The 15,959-nt window shown below is 40.0% G+C and overlaps 1 protein-coding gene across 1 annotated transcript in view; it reads left to right on the top strand.

Annotated features, from left to right (window-relative positions):
- The first annotated feature begins 634 nt into the window (after positions 1 to 634).
- The window catches only part of WDR72 (WD repeat domain 72), a 259,271-nt gene continuing 243,946 nt past the window's right edge, over positions 635 to 15,959 (top strand). The window contains exon 1 of the mRNA XM_004709519.2: positions 635 to 691. The gene's annotated coding sequence lies outside the window, so the exon portion shown is untranslated. The remainder of the gene's footprint in view (positions 692 to 15,959) is intronic.

The following is a 15,959-nucleotide window of genomic DNA, read 5'->3' as shown; positions in this document are numbered from 1 at the left end:
CAATGTACAGTTTGATGGATTTTAACAGTCCTGTTTCTTAATCTCCACTTAAACTCAAAATTTAGGGAAAACACTAGCAATGAAAATAGCTCCCTCTGGGCTCAAGATGCTAAAGTAATCTTTTGGGTAGGAATAACCCACAAAGGAATCTATCTGTGGCCCTCACAGTATCTAGGAATGAGTGTTGAAGACAGTAGTTGGATTCCACCCTGCTGAAGACTTAGGACTCAGAGAAGTCACACTACTGGAAGGGGCACATCTGAGATTGAAATGCAGATTGGCCTTATCTCAAAGCTCATTAACTGCTACACTATCTTTACTTTTCCCACACAGGTTATTATCACATTTCATGGCTTGTATCTCTTACTTCACTGTCTTCAGTCAAGAATTTTCTGTTTATGAGACTGGTGAGGCAGAGACTGGGCATTTGGGTGTGTTTCTGAGGAAAGTAATTTATGACAAGGTAAACAACCCCAGTGCTCCACACACTGGCCACAAAACCACATTTGCATCATATCCATTTTTCTGCTATCAGCAAACAAGTCACAGAGACAGAAATAAATGGCTACAGGGAAGAGACGAAGGTGGGACTAAGGGGGGGAGCTGTAATGATGTGTTCTCTTTTCTAGGTGCTTGCCAGGTACTGCATTTCTGGAGGAAGGACCAGGAAGTGGCAGCTCAGCTTTTAAAGGTAATGGAGGCCCAGGAGAAGAAAACCTTTTTGATTGTTGCTATTTTTGTTATGGTTGTTATTTTATTTATTTTTAAGACAAAGGAATTTTGTCTTGCAGATAGCTAAGATTTTCCTGGTGGTGAAGTCTGTGGAGTCTTTGCTATGTGTGTAATGGGAGAGTTCTAGATGGCTTGTTAGAGACCTGGTTGTGGTTCCGGCTCTGCCAATGTCTTCCTGGGTTACCTTAGCCAAGTAGCCAATTTTCTTGGGCCTTGATTTCCTCATCTGAAAAAAGCGGAAGGTGTGGTGATGGCAACTTGTCATTGAGATTTTCAAGGTCTTCTTTTGTCTTAGACCTAGAGTCTTCAAATACCAAAAAATACCTACAAGATGCCCAGTTAAATTTGAATTGCATTTAAGCAGAAAATACTTTTATAAGTGTATCCTATGCAATGGGTAATGATTAATATTTTTGTATGTGTTCTTATTATTTTATGGGATATACCTGTATACTAAAAATAGTTGTTCATCTGAAATTAAAATTCAATTGAGCATTTTCAATGCTTATTTACTAAGTGATTTGGCCTAAAATCTGATGAATGGACCATCATAGAATTTAGAAGTGACATTAACAAATTTTACACTTTCATAGCCAAATGTTTTAGTATTTACCAGCGGGATTTCCATGAACTTAAATTAAAGTGACACAATTGTAAAAAATCTCATATTGACAAACAAAGAACCATTTACTATCTGGAGTCTAAAATTATATCAATTCCTTGCTACATCTGTGCACCCATTTATTAAGTTGGTATTTACTGAGCACCAGCATAAACCAGGAACTCTAAGAGGTTTCTATCCAGAACCATATGTTTTCTCATAGATTCTCCAAGGTAATTGTTACTCTCATTCTGCAGATAAGAAAGTTGAGGATCAAAGGATATCTTATAGTGAGTAAGAGGGAGAAAGATGGAAACGGCCATCTCATCTCTTCTTATCACTTTTCTTCACAATAAGAAATTATTTTGAATTAAATGAATGGAAAGATGCTACAACCTAATGGATACCCTCGAATAAGAGACCCAATATTTCCTTTTATTTTGGGGAAACATAAAAAGGGGGGCAGAGGAGGAAGTGGAGAGTGTGACCTTCCCCAGAATATCAGTTCTACCAGAACAAGGTTCTGGTTAATGCTTGCTCTGTTTTCACGATTAAATAGAGTAATTTAAGAACTATTTGCTGAAAGCCACCTATGTGCTAAAGGACATGGATTAGACAATAAAAAGGCAGACTGCCCCCTACCCAGCTGTAATTTGAAAGCTGGCAGAGTATTTCCTTCTTAGTGATTTGACGGTCGGGAATGGCTCAATGGCAATCAACAGCAAGAACACGACATGGTTTTCGGGAACCCAAGGTGGTGCAGGAGTTAGGTGATTTGCCAATAACCCAAAGATCAACAGTTGGAACCCACAGACTGCTCTGTGGCTTCCATAAAGATACACCCATGGAAACCTGGTAGAGCAGTGCTACTCTGTCCTGTAGGGGGTCTACAAATTGGGCTGGACTGGACAGCAGTGGGCTTTTTGGCTTGGGTTGGAACAAAGTACTTTTTTTTCAAGTTACTAACTTAAAACAATTTGTAGTTTGAACCTACTCAGCGGTGAGCCTGAGAAGAAAGGCCAGTCAATCTGTTTCTATAAAGACGATGGCCAAGAAAATCCAATGGAGCAGTTCCAGCCTGTAACACACCGGTTGCCATGAGCTGGAATCGGCTTGACAGCAATGAGTTGGGTGTGATTTTTGTGGGTGTAGGAGGTATTCTTGAGGTACACGTCGTTCAAGGAAGTAGTCATGTCTGTTCTTAGTCTAGCAGTTCTGTTGAATCCTGCTCACTTTAGCTGTCATTGCTGGTATTGAAAATACCAGTGGCATGTCTGTATAGAGGTGGTGAGATCATACAATGTTTTTCCTTTTGTCATGAGCTTGTTTTGCTCAATATAATGCCTTCGAATGCTAGCCACACGGTTACATGTATCAAAACTTCTTGTTTCCTAGTGACTATTATTCCATTGTATGGTTATTTAGGTGCCATTTTTTGTTTATCCATTCATCTGCTGATGAGCATTTAGTTAGTTTCCACCTTGTGGGTATGGTAAATAATGCTGCAGTGAACATTGGTATACTGGGCTTTTTTTCAGTTTCTGCTTTCAGGTTGTTTAGGTACATACCTTGTAGTCGAATTGCTGGGACCCATTGTGGTTCTACTTATAGTTGGTTTAGAAACCACCACCTTGTTTTTCAAAAAACCCGTACCATTTTACATTTAAAACAGCTTGATAAAGGTATCATTATCCCCCCATACTCACTAGCATTTGCTATTTTCTGTTTTTGTTCAGTTTTTTAGTCTTTGCCATGTTGTTGTGGCTAGGTGCTGTTGGGTTGGCTCTGCCTGTTAGGGGCTTTAAGTGAAACTGAATCAAAGGCTGACCCATCTTGCCATCTTCACAATGGATCGCATGTTTGAGCCCATGGACACAGATACTGGGTCAATCTGTTTTGTTGGAGGTCTTCCTTTTTTTCCTCAGTACATTACCCAGCGTATTGTTCTTCTCCAGTGACCAATCTTTCCTAACTGCATGATCAAATTAGGTGAGATTGTGATGGTTAGGTTTATTGTGCCAACTAGGCCAATAGGAACATGTGGGCAGAGTTTAATCAGGTCTCAGCTTGATTGGAGAGCAACAAGAGATAAATGGCTTTCCTAGGCCCGCCCCCTTCTCTCTTCCTCCCTGGTGATTCGACAAGTGTGCTGCTACTTGAGCTAGTTCTTTGCCTCAACCGTGTGCTGCACTACCTGTGGGACAAGCCAACCCATGGATCCTGTCGCTGTAGTTTGAGGCTCCTTTGGCACCTGCTTCACCATGCTGCTGGTGCATACATTGCGCTAGCTTGAGGCTGGTAGATCCTGTCACAGGGCATGCTTGAGTCTCTCATTCAGTAGCTTTTTTTGTCTCTTCACTTTGTTGGCAAAGTTTCTGATGGTTCTTATATTTGTTTCAGATTAAATATAAGATTAGAAATGATCATCTTTGCATACAAGCTCACCATGTGCCATGGCATATGACTAGGAAGCTTCTATTTCTTTAATTGACATCGGTCAATTAAAGACATTGGTCTAATTGTAAGGTCAATGGATCCAACCCACTAGTCATTCTGCAGGAGGAAGATGAGGTTATCTGCTCTAAAAAATTTTAAAGCCTTGGAAACCCTGTGTGGTGAAATTTAATATGGGTCTTATATCCATGTCTCTGTAACTCCCACCAAATAATGGTTGTGAACATACAAACAGGATGTATGAATCATTAACAGAGGGGATTGGTCAGTTTTAGTTGCCACTCCACTGGCTATGAGAATGAGCTACCTCTGAAGTGGGGACAGAGGGGTTCTCAGGACCATCAAGGCAGAAGAATCATTAGTGGAGCAGGCTGAAAATTTCTGACTGAAGTGGTAGAGGCACCAGAAGCCATGCCACACCAAGACCAGAGGGCAAGGCAAAGAGATCATGAGGGAGAGCAGAGAAATAGCACAGAGGCTCAGGGACTGAGCCTGTCAGCTGGGAAGTGTTGCCATAGACCAATGACTATATCCTGAGCGTTTCCTGATCCTGGCTTGTGGTGACCTGTTTAAGTCCCCTAATTCTAATGATTATGAGTATTGTATGTGAGTTCTGTGTGGACGTTGCAATGAATTATCAAGCCTACCAGAAAAGTAGTGTCAGGAGAGGAATGGTTGGTATAAGACCAGGGAAGAGAAGGATTGGGAGTCTGACCTCTTCCTCATGGCAATAAGCCTTGGGCTGGTGAAGTTATGGATTCTCCTCTCACTACTGAAGCCAGAGAAGTTCAGATATGGCCTTTGAGCTATTTTTGTGTTCTATATAGGGTTTCTATGAATCAGAATCAACTTGGTGGCAGTGGTTTTGTTCATTTTGTTTTTGGATGTGTATGTGAACTTATACTGAGCCTTTGGTTATAGCAAGGAAATGCTGAGAACTGTGTTGCAATCCAGTGGGTCAGCAATACCAATTAAAGCTGAATGCATGCACGCTCATTGCCCATCGATTCTACTCTTAGATTTATATCCAAAAGAAGCGTGTGCACATGTGTACTCCCAAAACATGCAAAAGAATATTTATTTTAGAATTATTTATTATAGCTAACCAAAGACAACCCATGTATATGTTCATCAATAGTAACATGAACAAGCTGTGATATATTCATAGAATGTAACATTGTATAGGAATGGAAATGAATGGACTGCACTATACACAACCACTCGGATGCATCTCACAAACTTATTAAGCAAAACATGTCAGGCACAAAACATTATGTGTTTTATGATTCCATTTGTTTAATGTTCAAAATCAGGAAAGGCCAATCAATAGTTGAAAACTCGGAATGGTGGTTACCTTCGAGAGGCGTATGTAATGATTAAATGGGCACAAAAGGGACTTTACGGTGCTTGCATATCCTCTTTCATGATCTGTGTGTGATATCTTGGTGAGTTCAGTTGTGAAATTTCTTTCAGCTGTGTACATATTATTGTTCACTTTTCTATACAGCAATAAAATTTTATCTCCAGGCAGTGGGTGGAAGGGGGGCGGGGGGCAAAAAAGTAAGAAAGGCAAAGCTGGTGAATAGATAAAAATGAAAAAAAATTCAGCACATGCATTTTAAGAAGATATATGGTACTTCCTTAGATTTACCTATAAGTACATTAATCGGATAGAGATTCTTATATGGAGATATATATTATATATATCAAGCTCTCACTAGTACATAAAAGGTAAGTATTTAAAAGAGGGAAATCATAATTATTTTTCAAAGTAAAATTTTACAAAGTAAAAATATTTACAAATTTTACATGTTTTGAAGTTTTTATTTAAAAATATGTAAAAATGAATAGTTTGGTTTTACCTACATTTTAATCTACATTAAACATGTAATATCAAATACCATGTTTAAATAAAATATTATGCTTTCTGGTAATAAAATACAAAATTACCTTGTATATAGCTAATAGAATTCATTCCAATTTTATAATTACTCCTTATGCAATCATAGTTATTATAATTCACTATAATTCTTACACCTATAGCATAACTACCCTTTTGTTGAAAGTGTAAAGGACTTGAATGATTTTCTTATAAGATCAAAGAGTACATCCTTCAGGACTACATCCTTCAGTCTGTATTACACCTGTGCAAGATTGGGCTATGTAGAGAAGCAAAACTGTGGATGGTATCTAGAAAGAGATTTAAGTGAAGAAATGGCTTACCACGTTGCAGAAATTGTGAAGACCAGTCTGGTTCAAGCTAGGCTTCTCCTGCTTCATGGAAACTGATGAGCAGGAAATCAAGATGACAAAGCAGAGTCAGCAAGGGGCACAAGCTAGTGAATGCATAGGTCTGAAGTCAACCAAATGAATCCCCATCACTCCTGAGAGAAGCAGGTGACATAACAGATCAAGGAACTAAAGGCAACATCCAGCTCTGACAGAAGGCCAAAGGCCAGAGAGAATTTGACCCTGCTCATCCCCTCCTATACAAAAGACTTATTATACTCAGGAGCTGTTATCAGGTATATTCATAGACTGTGGTTCGCCCCTACTTTTACCCAGGAATGTCTAGTTTACAAAATCTCTAACCATCACCAAAGGCTTACGTAAAAACAGAACTCACAACTGGACTAACAGATAACATCATGGTCGGCGTAGAAAAGATTGAAGTTTTCAATAATTTCATTTTACTTGGATCCACAATGAATACCCTTGGAACCAGCTGTCAAGAAATAAACATTGTGGATTCCAAAATAACAAGCTTGGGAAGATTCCCTGGGCAACAACCAGTGAGGTTCCACTAGGAGGGACATCCCGCACTTTCAGTAGTGAGACATCCAAATTAAAAGTTAAGAGGACCCAAGTTTCTTAAAGTGGGATTTCATCAATGCCTGCTGACAGACTTCCTTTCATAAGTGACTGGATCACTTCAGTGAGATCCACTCTTCCCTGGCACAGCTGATGTTTCATAGCCTCTAAGCAGTCAAACCTCTCACCTTGCTGGTCCCTAGGGTCTCTAGTGGATAGCAGAGTGTGTGGGCAGCATGGTTCAGATCTAATCAGTACACAAGCTTCAGTTTTCACCATTTCCCCACTTCCTCGTTCTTTCCTGCTTTATTCTCCAGTTCCCTCCCCTCCCCTTCCCAGGTGCCATAGCTCCCGGACACAGGGTACACGTACCCACAATAACACTAACAAAGGATCAAGAATCTTTAGATACAATATGGTTTAAGTTTTTACTTTAGTTTATTTTTTCCTGTTTTTGTACGTATGTTCTATTATAATAGGTTTCTTTATTTATTTTCTACTTCTCTCCCACTTCCTTATCAGGTAACCTCTTCTGGTGTGATCCATCCTGAGAACCTTCATTGTTCCCAGGAAAAACAGGAAGACCAGTAGATTCCAGCATGCCTGCCCAAATAAGGTTTTTTTTTTTCTACCCTCCTCAGAGGGAACAAACACACCCATATCCATGCTGCCATAGGAGCAGAACTTCAGTACCCATATTCATACCAATTCATACCAAACCCATGTCTTTTATCTCTTTTGTACCTCCTTTTCCACCTATTATCTCTCGCTTCTCTCTTTTTTCTCATGAAATATAGTTCCATGAAAATTATTAGTTCTGATTTTCCCTCTTAAAATAAAATTTCCCAGTATTTTTATAAATCTGCTGGCCTATTCCGTTAGCCTCTTATTATTACTATCCGTACTTGTATTTTATTATATTTCTTCTTCCACCCACTTTCCCATCTAACTAATCTCTCTTCACTTTTCTACATTTCAACACTGTATGTTTTACAGCTCCTAATAGATGTCTCCCTGTATGCCATAGGTGTTAGACTAGGTTGACTATAGAAACAAATTCAATGATACTAATTTATGTGTAAGAAAGAACTTTATATCAAAGAGTAATTGTATGTTAACACATCCCAACCCTGTCCAGATCAAGTTCATATGTCTGATATTAGCCCATATGACTGATACTAGTCTATAAATTCCTCTTCAGACTCATAAAACACATGCAATGATGCTGACTGCAGGAAGATCACAGGCTGGTGGGTGAAAAGTCTTGTGGATCTAGTGGTGGTGGAAGCCCAGGCTACCATCAGCTTGACTAGAAGTGGCTTATCTATAGGAAGGTGAAACAGAGAAAGCGAGTGTGTGGCTGCCTCTAGGGAGAAAGAGAGGAAGTTCCCAGAATCCTCATGAGAAGGTCATGCCTACAGAAGGATATAGGAAGACTGAGGTACCCCAGCTATTCTCTGTGCTCCTGTGTTCTCATAGTCTGTAAACATGCCAAGGTACTTGTTATCGTTGTTAGGTGTTATTGAGTAGGTTCCCACCCATTGTAACCCTATGCACACCTGAACGAAACAGGGCCCTGTCCCGCACCATCTTTACAATTGTTCCTATGCCTGAGCCCATCGGTGCAGCCACTGTGTCACTCCATCTTGTTGACGGCCTTCCTGTTTTTTATTTACCCTCCACTGCGAATGATATCCTTCTCCAGGGACTGGTCTCTCTCGACTGTACGTCCAAAGTTTGTAAGATGACTGCACGTGTTAACAAGTTTTAAAGCTGCTTTGGGAGAAGTGGTGGAATACGAGTAAATGCAACTACATAACCTATTTAGGACGTTATGCCGATAGGTTGTGAGCATATTGAAGACCATTACTTCTTATCCTGAGAATTCATCATGGCATCTAAGTAGGCTACAGTGGACATTCTGTGGCATTATTTGAGAGTCACTTCAGAATGTGTGTGTGTGTGTGTGTGTGTGTGTTTGACAGGAGTACCAAAACCTTGTTCAATGAAATCAAGCTGTAAGTGATTATTTGATGTCTTCCAACATAAGGAAACACGGTTTGTTCCTGCGCCATCCTCATAATTGTCGTTACTGTTGTAGCCACTATATCAATCCATCGCCTTGATGGGCTTGCTCTATTTTACTGACCTTCTACTTTAGCAACCATAAAGTCCTTTTCTAGGGACTGGTCTCTTTTAGCAGTATGGCTAAAGTACATGAGCATGCTGGGTAAACTTCTCCAGAGACAGATTAATTTGTTTGGGGTTTGAGTTAGTTAGTTTATTGTGCCAACCTGGCCAATAAACATAAGTGGGGTTAATTGAAGGGTGGAGGGATAAATGGCTTGGTGAACCTGGCCTTTCTAGTTCTGGAGTCTCTTGCTTTCTGATGGTCAGACCAGGGTGCAGCTGCCTTAGCCAGTTCCCTGCTTCAGCTGGCAAGGCTCACTTCCTGCAAGACATCCCCAAGGAGAAGCCACATGGACCTACCCCAATGCAGCCCTGGGTGCTGGAGCAGCCGTGTGGAGACCCCTGCCAGAACTGAGATGTTTACACATTCACTGACTCGACTTTCCTCCTGCAGTCGGCATCGTTGTGTCTGTTTTGTGAGATGAAGGAGGACTTTGTGGACATATGGGTTAATGTTGGACTTGTGGGTTTGGGCAGCACTGGGTTGGGATGTTTTCTTGATGTGCACTTAACCTTTATATAAAACTCTCTCTTCTACATGAGTTTCTGTGGATTTGTTTCTCTAAAGTACCCACACTAACATAGGTTTTTTGGGGATTCCGTGGTGGTTTGGATATTTTTCACCAACGCCAGAATTCAAACATATCAGTTCTTCTGCAATCTTATTTCTTCACTGTTCAGCTTGCACATGTGTATAAGGTAACTGAAAATACCACCTCTTGCGTCAGCCATACCTGAATCTTCAAGTGCGTCATCAGTGTGTTGAAATATTTAAATTTGTTCATTGCTAGAACTTTGGGGGGTGGTTTCTTGTTGTTGCTCCTGTTTTCTAATGTCTTCAGTGCAGCTTAGACTTCTCAGTAGCATTGGTTTTTTTTATCATATGCTACCCTTGAAAAGGTTGAATGTCCACCAGTTCTTGATCATAATTTATATTAAAAAATTTCTTATCAATTTTGTCTCTCTCTGTTTGAACATCACCTGCACATGATATCGTCTGAACAACCTGGAACTATGTTAGGTCTCTCAAGGAAAAGAGCTCAGTCCTCCAGACTGCCAATTCTGCCTAAGACCTCAGATGCCAGCTGCAAGGTGGGAGTCCTAAGGGCACAATTACTTCTTACCTGAGGGCTGTAAATTTGGAGTTTTCCAATGGCTCTCTCAGGATGCCAGTAGTAAGCTGAGAGGCCCCCTGGTTTTCCCTTCATGCCTGACTTGCTGGATCCTATTATTTCCTTAGGCTTGCTACATTGTTAAAAATGATTCACAGAACTCACAGAAAATGCTGTACTTATGATTACAGACACACAGTCTAGGACTGTTACCAAGGGGGAGATTTCATGTTCCCAAATGCACGTGCTAGCCTTCCATGCGTACTGATGTCTTTCACCCAGCAGAAGCTTCCCTTCCCAGAATTTTTTTAAAAATCGTCTTATTGGGGCCTCTTACAGCTCTTATCACAATTCATCCATCCATCCATCCATCCATTGTGTCAAGCACATTTCTACATATGTTGCCATCATCATTCTTAAAAGATTTTCTCTCTACTTGAGCCCTTGGTATCAGCTCCTAATTTTTTCCCCTTTCCTCCCCCTTTCTCCTCCCACCTTCCCCCTACCATCCTGGTATCACTCCTCTCATTGTTGGTCCTGAGGAGTTTATATGTCCTGAGTCCCTGTGTTGCAAGCTCTTAACTGTACCTGTGTACATGCTCTGGTCTAGCCAGATTTGTAAGGTAGAATTGGGGTCATCATAGGGGGGAGCGTGGGGGAGTATTAAAGAACTAGAGGAAAGTTGTATGTTTTGTCAGTGCTAGACTGCACCCTGACTGGCTCGTTACTTCCTTGTGATCCTTCTATGAGGGGATGTCCAATTGTCTGCAGATGGACTTTGGGTCTCCACTCCCCACTCCCTGGCATGTACATTGATATGATTTTTTGTTCTGGGTCTTTGCCTGATACCTGATCCCATTGACACCTCATGATCACACAGGCTGGTGTGCTTTTTCCATGTGGGCTTTATTGCCTCTCAGTTAGATGGCCGTGTGTTTATCTTCAAGCCTTTAAGACCCCAGACGCTATATCAGTTGATAGTCAGGCACCATCAGCTTTCTTCACCACATTTGCTTATGTACCCGCTTTGTCTTCAACAATTGTGTCACCTTTCCCACAATTTCCCACAATTTTATTGGGGCCTCAGTATATTATGTATGCTTATTTAAATTGTCCTCTAGTTCCTCCGCTCTCTGACATGAAGTTGGGATGATTTCACTTGCTGGCTTGGCCAGCCTCCACCCAAAATTAATTAAAAACCTTTAGATTTGGAGTAAATCCTCATCCAGGGACTGCAATCACTGAAGAAACTTGAAGGTTTAAGAGATCATCTCTCAGGAATGTTTCCAAACCCATTGCTCTTTTCTAGACCCATTGCTCTTTACAGAACTGTCCCCCCTTTTTTGTGGAGTGGCTTGCAGAAACTTTAAGTAACATTAAATTATTTACTCCACAGTTTACATATATTTCAATAGCTTTATTGAATACATGATAAATTATTGATTCTATTTAGTCTATAAACCACAAGGTGTAGTAGCAAAAGTCTAAAATGTACTTGGTACTGTGACTAGGTCCAAACAAGGTAAATGCATTTGCCCTGTGCAATATAGTCAATAACAATCCCAGTGTGTGCAAATACTTCATGTTTACTTTTAATACTTTTAAATCTTAACTGTTTACTTCCTATTGTTTTCATTATAGACCACATATAAAATTCATTTAAGTAGCTATAAACATCTATCTATTTAGGACTTGTATGAACATTCTAAAATGCCATTGAGACTTTGGATATAACAATTACAAATTGAACACTGGAAGAGAGGATTTTAATCCATTTCCCAAAATTTCATAACTTGTCCGGAGACATATTTGAAAAGGAAGAGGATGCTTCTACAAGGGGCACACCTTGAGCCTCTATAACACATAGATTTTTTTTTTCTAGACTCAGATACTAAAACAAAGTCTCCCCTCTGCCCTCGTGATTTATTGTTGATTCCAGAACCAACCACCCCACAAACTCACTGCCATAGAGTGGATACCGACTCAAAGTGACAGGGTAAAGCTGCCTCCTGTGAGTTTCTAAGTGTGTTAGTCTGGGTGCTTTAGAGAAACAAATCCACAGAAACTCATGTAGAAGAGAGAGTTTTATATAAAGGTCAAGTGTGCATCAAGAAGACATCCTAACCCAGTGCTGCCCAAACCCACAAGTCCAACATTAACCCATATGTTCGACACCAGTCCACAAAGTCCTCCTCCATCTCACAAAGCAGATGCAATGATGCCGACTGCAGGAGGAAAGCCGAGTCAGTGAATGTGTAAGCATCTCAGCGCTGGCAGGGGTCTCCACACGGCTGCTCCAGCACCCAGGGCTGCATCAGGGTAGGTCCATGTGGGTTCTTCTCAGGGATGTCTTGCAGGAAGTGAGCTTTGCCAGCTGTAGCAGGGAACTGCTAAGGCAGCTACACCCTAGTCTGACCATCACAAAGCAAGAGACCGGAGAACTAGAAAGGCCAGGGTCACCGAGTCATTTATCCCTCTGCCCTTCAATTAACCCCACATGTGTTTATTGTCCAGGTTGGCACAATAAACTACCTCACTGAGACTCTATCTCTTTATAGGAGTCAAAAGCCCCATCTTTCTCCTGCAAAGAGGCTGGTGATTTTGAACTGCTGGCTTTGAGAATAGAAGCCCAATGCACAGCACACCTACTACACCATTAGGGCTCCTTAAAAAAAAATTAAAAAGTAACTTAAATGTTCTAGTCCATTCTTATTAAATGGAGAGAAGTAAACTCATATCTTATAAGACTCATAATAAGTTAAATAGATAATAATATATAATGATTAAAGATCCATCTTCCTTTTCAAATAATTATGTGTCTAGACAAGTATAAGGTCTTTGAACAAAAAATCCTTGGAAAGGGATTAAAAGCCTCTATTCGAGCTTTGGATGTGTAATTGTTATATCCAAAGTCTGAATTATAGAATGCCCATCTTAGAGATCATTATAAGACATGAGTTTACTTTCTTCAGTTAATAACAGAGAGTAACAACTTTTGGAGTTACTTTTTAAAAATTAAGAAGCCTCCATGGGGGTGTGAGTTAGTCATATGCTGCTTACCTCAAGGTCGAGAGCTATAACCCATCCGCTTATCAAAGAGAGATGAGGTTATCTGCTCCTGTTACAATTTCAGAAACCATAAAGGGCAGTTCTATTCTGTCCTATAAAGTTGTAGTGTCATTGAATCATAATCAACTCAATGACTTTTAATAAAAATTTACTGCAAAAGAACATAAGAAGTCTAAAAAAGTCATTTCTTACATGTGTGTTAATTATCTGTCTTTACTGTATAATTCACTTATATCACAGAATCTCAAAATTAGATATAATTTTAAGAGTTATTTACAGCACATTTCTCATCATCCACTTTCATATAAGTAAAAGGGAATTGTATTAATGGCTCTGAGGCCACTTCTAGTACCAAATTCTGGAATTACAAGTTGGGATTGACTCAATGGAATTAACAACATTGTAGGAAATTATGTATATGGTGATATAATGATAGCTTTATATTTATATATCTACTCATGCTTTTTAATTTGCATCATTGGCTTTATTCCTCATGAAAACATTGAGCACAAGTGGTAATATCTTCATTTTACCACTTACTTCCTATGTAAGCTGGTATGAATACCCCACTCCTGGTACCATAATGTATTAGTCTGGGTACTTTAGAGAAACAAATCCACAGAAATTCAGGTATATAGAGAGTTTTATATAAAGGTTAAGTGTGCATCAAGAAAACATCCCAACCCAGTGCTGCCCAAACCTACAAGTCCAACATTAACCCATTAAGCCATATGTCCAACACCAGTCCACAAAGTCCTCCTCCATCTCACAAAGCAGACATAATGATGCCGACTGCAGGAGGAAAGCCGAGTCAGTGAACGTGGAAGCATCTCAGCACTGGCAGGGGTCTCCACACGGGTGTTCTAGCACCCAGGGCTGCATTGGGGTAAGTCCATGTGGCTTCTCCTTGGGGATGTCTTTCAGGAAGTCAGCCTTGCAAGCTGAAGCAGGGAACTGTTAAGGCAGCTGCACCCTGGTGCGGCCATCACAAACAAGAGACCCGAGAACTAGGTAACAACCAGGTAACTAGGTAACAACCATCCCTAGATCTTAGTCTAGCCACCCTGGTAGAACATTGGGTAAGTGCTCACCTGCTAAATGAAAGGTCAGCATTTCAAACACACCAGCCATTCCATAGGAGAAAAACCTGTTTCCATAAAGATTTACTGCTTCAGAAACCTTATGGAACTACTTTGTCTTTACACTGTCTACTCTTTCTGTACACATCTATGTAAGTCAGGATCAGTGTGAGGGCAATGACTTTTAGACCGAGGTCTTTGAATTCCAGCTTTGTTTTCATGCACTTAGCAATTTGGATTGTTGTAGATGAATTCTGGTTAAAAATATATATATTTCTAACGATTTTGGCCCTCGTGCTTCCTCCCACCCCCTCACCTTCCTAATTTTGTATATGTCCTAGAAATCCTATAAACATTAAGACTTTTTAACCATAAAGCGCTTTGATTTATTTGATTTTCTAAATTTCAAATGTCCTCTATTTTGCTCGCTATTTAAACATCTGTAAATACTTGAATGGGTGGTGGCCTCATTAGACTTGCATCTTTGGAATTACGGTGCCTATTTATTCAGCACACAGTTATTGAGTGCCTGCTATATTTGGAACACTGTTCAGATCCTTGAACCTTTAGTAATTCACTCATTCATTCAGGGACGGAGCAGACAAAAATCTCTGCCCTTGTAGAATTTATAATCTAATGCATTTTGGAGTGAATTAATTTTGGAGAAGAATAAAACACAAATGCAATAGTGGAAAAGATTGATGCGTGAGCAACTGTCATTTTTATCCAGAAGTATGAGAGCATTTTAACTTGCTATGGTCATGTGTAAGCTAGGGTCATGGGCTTTGCATGTATTGGCTGCTAATTGCCAGATCAGCCAGTGTGAAACCACCAGCCACTCTGAGAGACAAAGATGAGGCTTTCTCCTCCATTAAAAATTTACAGTCTTTGAAACTCACAGGAGTAGTTCTACACGGTCAGCTTGATGGCAGTGAGTAATGGTGAACATAAATAGAGGGGAGGAGGGGCAGGAGGCTAGAAATATTTAAAATCTTTTATCCACAGCTGCTGGTATTCACAGCACTGGGTCATAAGGAGAAAATGCATGGGGCAGTCATGTGACAGAGTTGAAGCAGTACTGTGGTCAAGCACCTTTATGTATATTGTGGTTTTCTCTGAAAACATGGCAGGGAGAAATCAGAGCACATGGGGGTTTTATTTATAAGCTGCCTTTGAATCAAAAGCGTTGAGATTTAGGCATTTACCAAGGAGTAAACTGAGGGAGCATCTTATTGTCAGAAAAGCAGATGGGTAGAGAGGGGTTACTTGGTATCAATGTTAAAGCACCATGTGACACAAACTATAAAAGATGGTTACTACATACAAGGAACTAAGAAATAATTCATGTTCAACTTCACTGTACTTCCAACTTTACTATTGTACAGGTTAAAATACTCCCATATTCTGGAAAATAACGACCATTGCCCAAACATTGATATTTTTACCATCACAGTTTTGTTTTATTCTTATTCAAATTAAATTATTTTTTAAAAAACCCAGAAGTAATTGGCCAAACAACTTTTTATTCTATATTATTTTCATTATCTCAATACTTCATCCTTGTAACAACCTGATGAAGTAGATGTCATTATTATCCCTAAACGTTATAGATGAGGGAACTATATTGAAGAATTAGATGATTCAAATTATAATCTAATCCAAGTCTAAAATTCATGCTCTTAACCAAGTCCTTTTTGGGGAAGAAAGAGTTGAAGCGGAATGAAGATAAGGATTGATTCAATTAATTAGCATTTATGATTGTGCTCTATTCAAAGCACCATACTTGAGACTAGGGGTAGAGAACGCAGGGCCTGCAAAATCATCAATACCACCTAACATCAGAAGGAGAAGCCACCTATCAATACCAAATCATCAATACCACCTAACATCAGAAGGAGAAGCCACCTATCA

Source organism: Echinops telfairi, unplaced genomic scaffold (genome assembly GCF_000313985.2).
Source record: "Echinops telfairi isolate 266 unplaced genomic scaffold, ASM31398v2 ScPeMD7_8;HRSCAF=38, whole genome shotgun sequence".
Lineage (NCBI taxonomy): Eukaryota > Metazoa > Chordata > Mammalia > Afrosoricida > Tenrecidae > Echinops > Echinops telfairi.
This window is presented reverse-complemented; position numbering and strand designations above follow the sequence as displayed.